This window comes from Phacochoerus africanus, chromosome 2 (genome assembly GCF_016906955.1).
Source record: "Phacochoerus africanus isolate WHEZ1 chromosome 2, ROS_Pafr_v1, whole genome shotgun sequence".
NCBI lineage: Eukaryota > Metazoa > Chordata > Mammalia > Artiodactyla > Suidae > Phacochoerus > Phacochoerus africanus.
This window is the reverse complement of record NC_062545.1, coordinates 161,498,263-161,506,258: the sequence shown is the minus strand read 5'-3', so window position 1 is coordinate 161,506,258 and position 7,996 is coordinate 161,498,263.

The following is a 7,996-nucleotide window of genomic DNA, read 5'->3' as shown; positions in this document are numbered from 1 at the left end:
GGATTTTAAAATATATACCAAACAAAAAGAGCACAAGATGGGGGATGAGGTGTGATTGATTTTAAAGCAGTCTAAGTTTCCTGAATTGCTCAGGAAATAATAAAACTACTACTTTCATTAGACTTTAACAAATTAAGGATGCATGTTATAATCTCTACTTTAGGTAACCATTAAAAGAATGTCTGGCTTGAAGTTCCCCCTGTTATGCAACAGGTTAAGTATCTAGTGTTGTATCTGCAGCAGCTCAGGTTGCTGTTAAGGCACAGGTGTGATAGCTGGCCTAGGAACTTCCACATGCCAAGGATGTGGCAAAAATAAAATAAAATAAAAATATTCTTCCCATCTGTGTCAAGCTTATAGATGGGAAGAACAGAATGACTTTTTAAATCATTCTTTGCATGTAATAGCTTCAAAGTGTATTACATAAAAAATTTCAGAACTAAAAGGAAAAATCACATAATCATAGTGGAAGGTATATATGTTTTTGTTGTTGTTGTTTTTTGCTATTTCTTAGGCCGCTCCCGCGGCATATGGAGGTTCCCAGGCTAGAGGTCGAATCGGAGCTGTAGCCACCGGCCTACGCCAGAGCCACAGCAACGTGGGATCCGAGCCGTGTCTGCAACCAACACCGCAGCTCACAGCAACGCTGGATAATTTAACCCACTGAGCAAGGCCAGGGACCGAACCCACAACCTCACGGTTCCTAGTTGGATTCGTTAACCACTGCGCCACGACGGGAACTCCATATATGTTTTTAATCCACTTTTCTCAGAATCTGACAGAGAGCAAGAAGTTTAAAAATCAGGAAGGCTATAAAAGATTTGAACAACGCAATTATACATTTGACCTGATCATCTTATGAAGAACTCTGTTGCAGAAGAACTTGTTGCAAAATACACATTATTTTTTTTTTGTCTTTTTTGTTGTTGTTGTTGTTGCTATTTCTTGGGCCGCTCCCGCGGCATATGGAGGTTCCCAGGCTAGGGGTCTAATCGGGGCTGCAGCCACCGGCCTACGCCAGAGCCACCGCAACACAGGATCCGAGCCGCGTCTGCAACCTACACCACAGCTCACGGCAACGCCGGATCGTTAACCCACTGAGCAAGGGCAGGGACCGAACCCGCAACCTCATGGTTCCTAGTCGGATTCGTTAACCACTGCGCCACGACGGGAACTCCTTATTATTTTTTTTTTTTTTCGGTCTTTTGTCTTTTTAGGGACACGCGAACGGCATATGGAGGTTCCCAGCCTAGGGGTCCAATTGGAGCCGTAGCTGCCGGCCTACACCACAGCCTCAGCAATGAAGGATCCGAAACACATCTGAGACCTACACCACAGCTCACGGCAACACCAGATCCTTAACCCACTGAGCAAGGCCAAGGATTGAACCTGCAACCTCATGGTTCCTAGTCGATTCATTTCTGCTGAGCCACGACGGGAACTCCAAAATACACATTATTTTTAAATGTATGTGGAACATTTAACAAATGACTATATGCCTGCTGGGTACAGAGCACATCTTTCAACAAGTTTCAAAGGACTGAAATTCTATAGAATATGTTCTCTGACCACAGTGAAATTAAGTTATAAATTAATAGCAAAAAAGAAACAGAAAATACCAAATGTTGAAAATGTAAGCAATATGCTTCTAACAGAAACTATAGGGATAGAACATGATGGAAGATAGTATGAGAAAAAAAGAATGTGTGTATACATACACATAATGATATATGTATATATATATATATATATATATATATATATATATATATATAGCTACTATGCCATACAGCAGAAATTGACACAACATTGTGAATCAACTACACTCTAATAAAAATAAAGTTAAATTTAAAAAAGAACTATGGGTTAAGGAAGAAATGACAATAAAAATTGGAAAGAATTTTTATTAAATAATAAAAATTCAAAAATAACAAACTCATGAGACAAGACTAAAGCCATGCTTAGAGGGGGCTTTAAATTTAAAGCAGCCATACTACCCAAAGCAATCTATAGATTCAATGCAATCCCTATCAAATTACCCATGACATTTTTCACATAACTAGAACAAACAATCCAAACATTTATATGGAACCACAAAAGACCCAGAATCGCCAAAGCAATCCTGAGAAACAAAAACCAAGCAGGAGGCATAACTCTCCCAGACTTCAGGAAATACTACAAAGCCACAGTCATCAAGACAGTGTGGTACTGGTATCAAAACAGACAGACCAATGGAAGAGAATAGAGAATCCGGAAATAAACCCTGACACCCATGGTCAATTAATCTTTGACAAGGGAGGCAAGAACGTAAAATGGGAAAAAGAAAGTCTATTCAGCAAGCATTGCTGGGAAACCTGGACAGCTGCATGCAAAGCAATGAAACTAGAACACACCCTCACACCATGCACAAAAATAAACTCAAAATGGCTGAAAGACTTAAATATACGACAGGACACCATCAAACTCCTAGAAGAAAACATAGGCAAAACACTCTCTGACATCAACATCATGAATATTTTCTCAGGTCAGTCTCCCAAAGCAATCGAAATTAGAGCAAAAATAAACCCATGGGACCTCATCAAACTGAAAAGCTTTTGCACAGCAAAGGAAACCCAAAAGAAAACAAAAAGACAACTTACAGAATGGGAGAAAATAGTTTCAAATGATGCAACCGACAAGGGCTTAATCTCTAGAATATATAAACAACTTATACAACTCAACAGCAAAAAAGCCAATCAATCAATGGAAAAATGGGCAAAAGACCTGAATAAACATTTCTCCAAAGAAGATATACAGATGGCCAACAAACACATGAAAAAATGCTCAATATCGCTGGTTACAAGAGAAATGCAAATCAAAACTACCATGAGATACCACCTCACACCAGTCAGAATGGCCATCATTAATAAATCCACAAATAACAAGTGCTGGAGGGGCTGTGGAGAAAAGGGAACCCTCCTGCACTGTTGGTGGGAATGTAAACTGGTACAGCCACTATGGAGAACAGTTTGGAGATCCCTTACAAATCTATACATAGAACTTCCATATGAGCCCGCAATCCCACTCTTGGGCATCTATCCGGACAAAACTCTACTTAAAAGAGACACGTGCACCCGCATGTTCATTGCAGCACTATTCACAATAGCCAAGACATGGAAACAACCCAAATGTCCATCCACAGAGGATTGGATTAGGAAGACATGGTATATATACACAATGGAATACTACTCAGCCATCAAAAAGAATGACATAATGCCATTTGCAGCCACATGGATGGAGCTAGAGAATCTCATACTGAGTGAAATGAGCCAGAAAGACAAAGACAAATACCATATGATATCACTTATAACTGGAATCTAATATCCAGCACAAATGAACATCTCCTCAGAAAAGAAAATCATGGACTTGGAGAAGAGACTTGTGGCTGCCTGATGGGAGGGGGAGGGGGAGGGGGAGGGGGAGGGGGAGGGAGTGGGAGGGATCGGGAGCTTGGGCTTCTCAGACACAACTTAGAATAGATTTACAAGGAGATCCTGCTGAATAGCATTGAGAACTTTGTCTAGATACTCATGTTGCAACAGAAGAAACGGTGGGGGAAAAATGTAATTGTAATGTATACATGTAAGGATAACCTGACCCCCTTGCTGTACAGTGGGAAAATAAAAAAAAAATTATAAAAAAAAAATTTAAAGCAGCTTTACACTCTGCCTTTCAATACATAGATTAGAAAAGAAGAAAGGCTTAAGGACAATTATATAACATTCATTTCAAGTACTTTTAAAAGAACCACAAAGTAAGCAGAAGAATCAATAAAGATCAGAAATTAATAAAATAGAAAACTCAAACATAACAATAGGGAAGATGAACAAAGCTGAAAATCTGATTCCAATTAGTTGAACAAATCTGATTAAACCTCAGCAAGATTTACCACGGAAAAGAGAAGGCATAAATTACTAGCATTAGAAACCAAAAAGAAGGAACCTCTACAAACACTACATTAAAAACATAATGAAATCTTTATGAATGACTGTAAACTAGCAAAGTCAAAAGATTAGACAAAATGGATATATTCCTATTTAAAAAACTACTTAACAAAACCAACACAAAAAGAAATAGAAAAATCTCTATTTTCCCTATCTATTGAAGACATTGAACTTGTAATTTAAAACCATGCCACAATGAAACCCCAATGCCCAGATGGCTTCACTAGTGAATTTTACCAAATATTTAAGGAAAAAAAAACACCTTTTCAAAGTTCTTTCATGAACTTTAGTCTTGTCCAGCAAAACCCTAACATCAAAACTTGGCCCAATTCAGAAATGAAATGACAAGCCAATCTCTCTCATGAACATAGATGTGAAATTTCCTATTATGCTTGGATGTCATTATGGATATTGCACCTTGATTTATCTGTGAGCGAACAATGAATTACCAATGGATTAGTTTTGTTAAAAAGTGTTTATAGGAGAGATGAGAGGAAGAGCAAACCATAACAGGGCAGGTAATAAAAACATTTGGATTTATTCGTACGTTTTCACTAAAAGGTTCATAAAGTCTTAATGTTTACTTAGTAAGTTTGCATTATTTGTATTCTCTTTAGCTCTGTGCCCAGTAACTATTTTTGTATCACCATGTGAAAAAAATTATATAAACTCATTAATTCTCATTCTTGTGGACATTTCTAAGCTTTTTCATTAACAAGATCTTGCCTATTTTCTGATGTCTAAATGGAGACCATTAAAATGTAACACTGTAATACTTAGAAACCATCCACTAGAAACAAAAGTTATAGCTCCACTTTTATTTTACATTTTTGATTCTGAAAACTAAAGAGTTCTTGCAGAAGTGGGGAGTAGTGGGGATTTCCTGGGTGAGGTGTATATTATCCATGTAAAATCATTTTTGAATAAACTTATGATTCCTGTATCTGCATAACGTGCTTTATTTTCCCCAGCACAAATAAAACAATTCGTTGTCAGATGATTACTTTTTTAAAAACTGAAAGTGTTTAATAAATGTCAAAATATGTATTGTTTAAATGTATTTTACATTTATTACATACAACTGAAGTTTAACTCTACACATGCTTATAAATGTGGGGTTTTGAGGAGTTCCCTTTGTGGCTCAGCAGAGACGAATCTGACTAGAATCCATGAGATTGAGTGTTCGATCCTTGGTCTCCCTCAGTGGGTTGGGGATCTGGTGTTGCCATGAGCTGTGGTGTAGGTTGCAGATGTGGCTCGGATCCTGCATTGCTGTGGCCATGGTATAGGCTGGCAGCTGCAGTTTCAATTTTACCCCTAGCCTGGGAACTTCCATATGCCATGGGTGTGTCCCTAAAAAGCAAAAAAAAAAAAAAAAAAGGGGGAGTTTTGAAAAAGTAACAGTTTCTGTAAATGAGCAATCTCCATAATGTGTTCATCCTTAATAGCAAAAAATAGTATTTGAGTTAACTTACTTCCATGTTTCTCATATTAATGCTATTCATGTAGGAAAGACAATGTCCTCAAGCTCATTTTAATGGATTTTGTTGATAACAAATGTATTCTACATTAATCTTTATAAAGTATTTGAATTATTGAGTGATAGCTCTGTAAACACAGAAATAGAGCCTTTAAAAGTAATTTCATTTTTTTAATTAAACTTTTTTTTAGTAGACTTAACATGTTAACATGGGCATTCTATTGTTCAAAGTGCTTCCAAAACCAGTACACTCACCTCTGGGGCTTTCCAAGCAGAAGTTTTAAGTCCCCTAATCTTTTTTGAAAAAAGAAAGGGGTGATGTTGGAAATGTGCCAGGAGTAAGCCTTGGTATTTCTCACGAAGTGCCACCGTGAAAGTACCCTCCCCTACAAGCCAGTTCCTTTTATCAAAATCATAATCGCACACCACTACCATTTCCAGAAAGCCTGTCTCCACATTCAAGACAACAGTAGGCCAGTTAAATATTTTTTTAATAATTTTTAATCTTTTGACCACTCCTGTACTTACTGCATCTGGAGTTTTAACATCTATTTATCAAATTTACACATCTGTTAGTAAAAATGTAAAAGTACTTTTTCCTCAGTGTAAATAACTTAGGAACATCAAAAGTTAAAATTAGTCATTTCTCCTTTACATTTTGCAACTCACCTAATATTAAAATTTTGGGAGTTCCCGTCGTGGTGTACCGGAAATGAATCTGACTAGGAACCATGGGGTTGAGGGTTCGATCCCTGGCCTTGCTCAGTGGGTTAAGGATCCGGTGTTGCTGTGAGCTGTGGTGTAGGTCACAGATATGGCTCAGATCTGGCATTGTGTGGCTGTGGCACAGGCTGGCAGCAACAGCTCCGATTAGACCCCTAGCCTGGGAACCTCCATATGCCATGGGTGCACCCTAAAAATACAAAAGACAAAAAAAAAATTTTGGTGCTTTAACCTAAGTGTCCATCAACAGATGACTGGATAAGAAGATGTGGTATATATATCTATATGTGTGTGTGTGTGTGTGTGTGTGTGTGTGTATACATAGATATATTTTCATATATATACACAATGGAATAGTATTCAGCCATAAAAAAGAATGAAATATTGTTATGTGCAGAAACATGGATGAACCTAGAGATTATCATACTAAGAGAAGTAAGCCAGACAAAGACAAATATTATATGATATTACTTATATGTGGAATCTAAAAATTAATACAAATGAACTTATTAACAAAACAGAAACATTGATAAACATAGAAAACAAACTTACAGGTACCAAAGGCGATGTCGGGGAGGGATAAATTAGGAGTATGGAGTTAACAGATATTTACCCTTAGGTATAAAATAGATAAACAACAGGATTAACTGTAGAGCACAGGGAACTAAATGAAATATATTGTTTTAATCCATGATGGAAAAGAATCTGAAAAAAAATATGTGTGTGTCACTTTGTACACCTGAAACTAACACAGTATTGTAAATCAGCTATAGTTCAATTTTAAAAAATAACCTGAAAAAAGAATTTTAAAAATTGGTAAGCTTAATGAGGCAAGACTCACACTCTAGAGCCAATTAGCCTGGTTTCAATACCAGCTCTATCACTTATTGGTAAGTGACCCTAGGCAAGTTATTAACCTCTCTGCCTCAGTTTCCTCATCTATAGAATGGGACTAGTGATAGTATTCCTTACAAAGCTGTTGTGAGGATTAAACGAATTTATGTGTTAGTGTGCTATTGGTGTTTACTATTGTTATCTCTCTAGAAACTTCCTTTGCTTATATAAATCAAATCATGTTTCTGATTATTGTTCACAAACATGGGGGTGATGTTATTCTGTAACGTGCTTCTTTTACTGTGACATGAAATTGACTTGTCCAGGATATTTGTGCTTTTATTTTATTTTTTTTCCCTCTTTTAGAAAAAAAGGAAGCACAGCATATGGAAGTTTCCACGTTGGGGTGGAATCGGAGCTGCAGCCACCAATGCACACCACAGCCACAGCAATGCCAGATCCAAGCCAAACCTACTATCTATGCAGCAACTTGCAGGAACACCAGATCCTTAACACACTGAGTGAGGCCATGGATTGAACCTGCATCCTCATGGATACTAGTCAGGTTCTTAACCCACTGAGCCACAATGGTAACTCCACACTTTTAATCTTTTTTAAATCAACACTACCAGAGCTCTTTCCAAAAAGCACAAAAGTAATGGGGCAGTGTACTGATCAGACTGCACATTAGGGAGTTACAAGGCAAAGCAACTAGAATGATTATGATAGCACAAAAGTGGGAGGGGGAAATGGAAGTGTGCTGTATTGAAGTTCTTATAATATACCTGAAGTAGCAAGATTTTATCTGAAGGTAGACTGTGATGTCATAGATGCATATTGTAAACCCAGAGCCAAAAACAAAAACAAGAGGTATATAAAATAAGATAACAACGGAGAAAAAACAATCATAAAAATATTCAAATTATCCAAAAGAAGATAAGAAGAAGAAAGGAGCAAAGGTGGAACAAACAGAAAA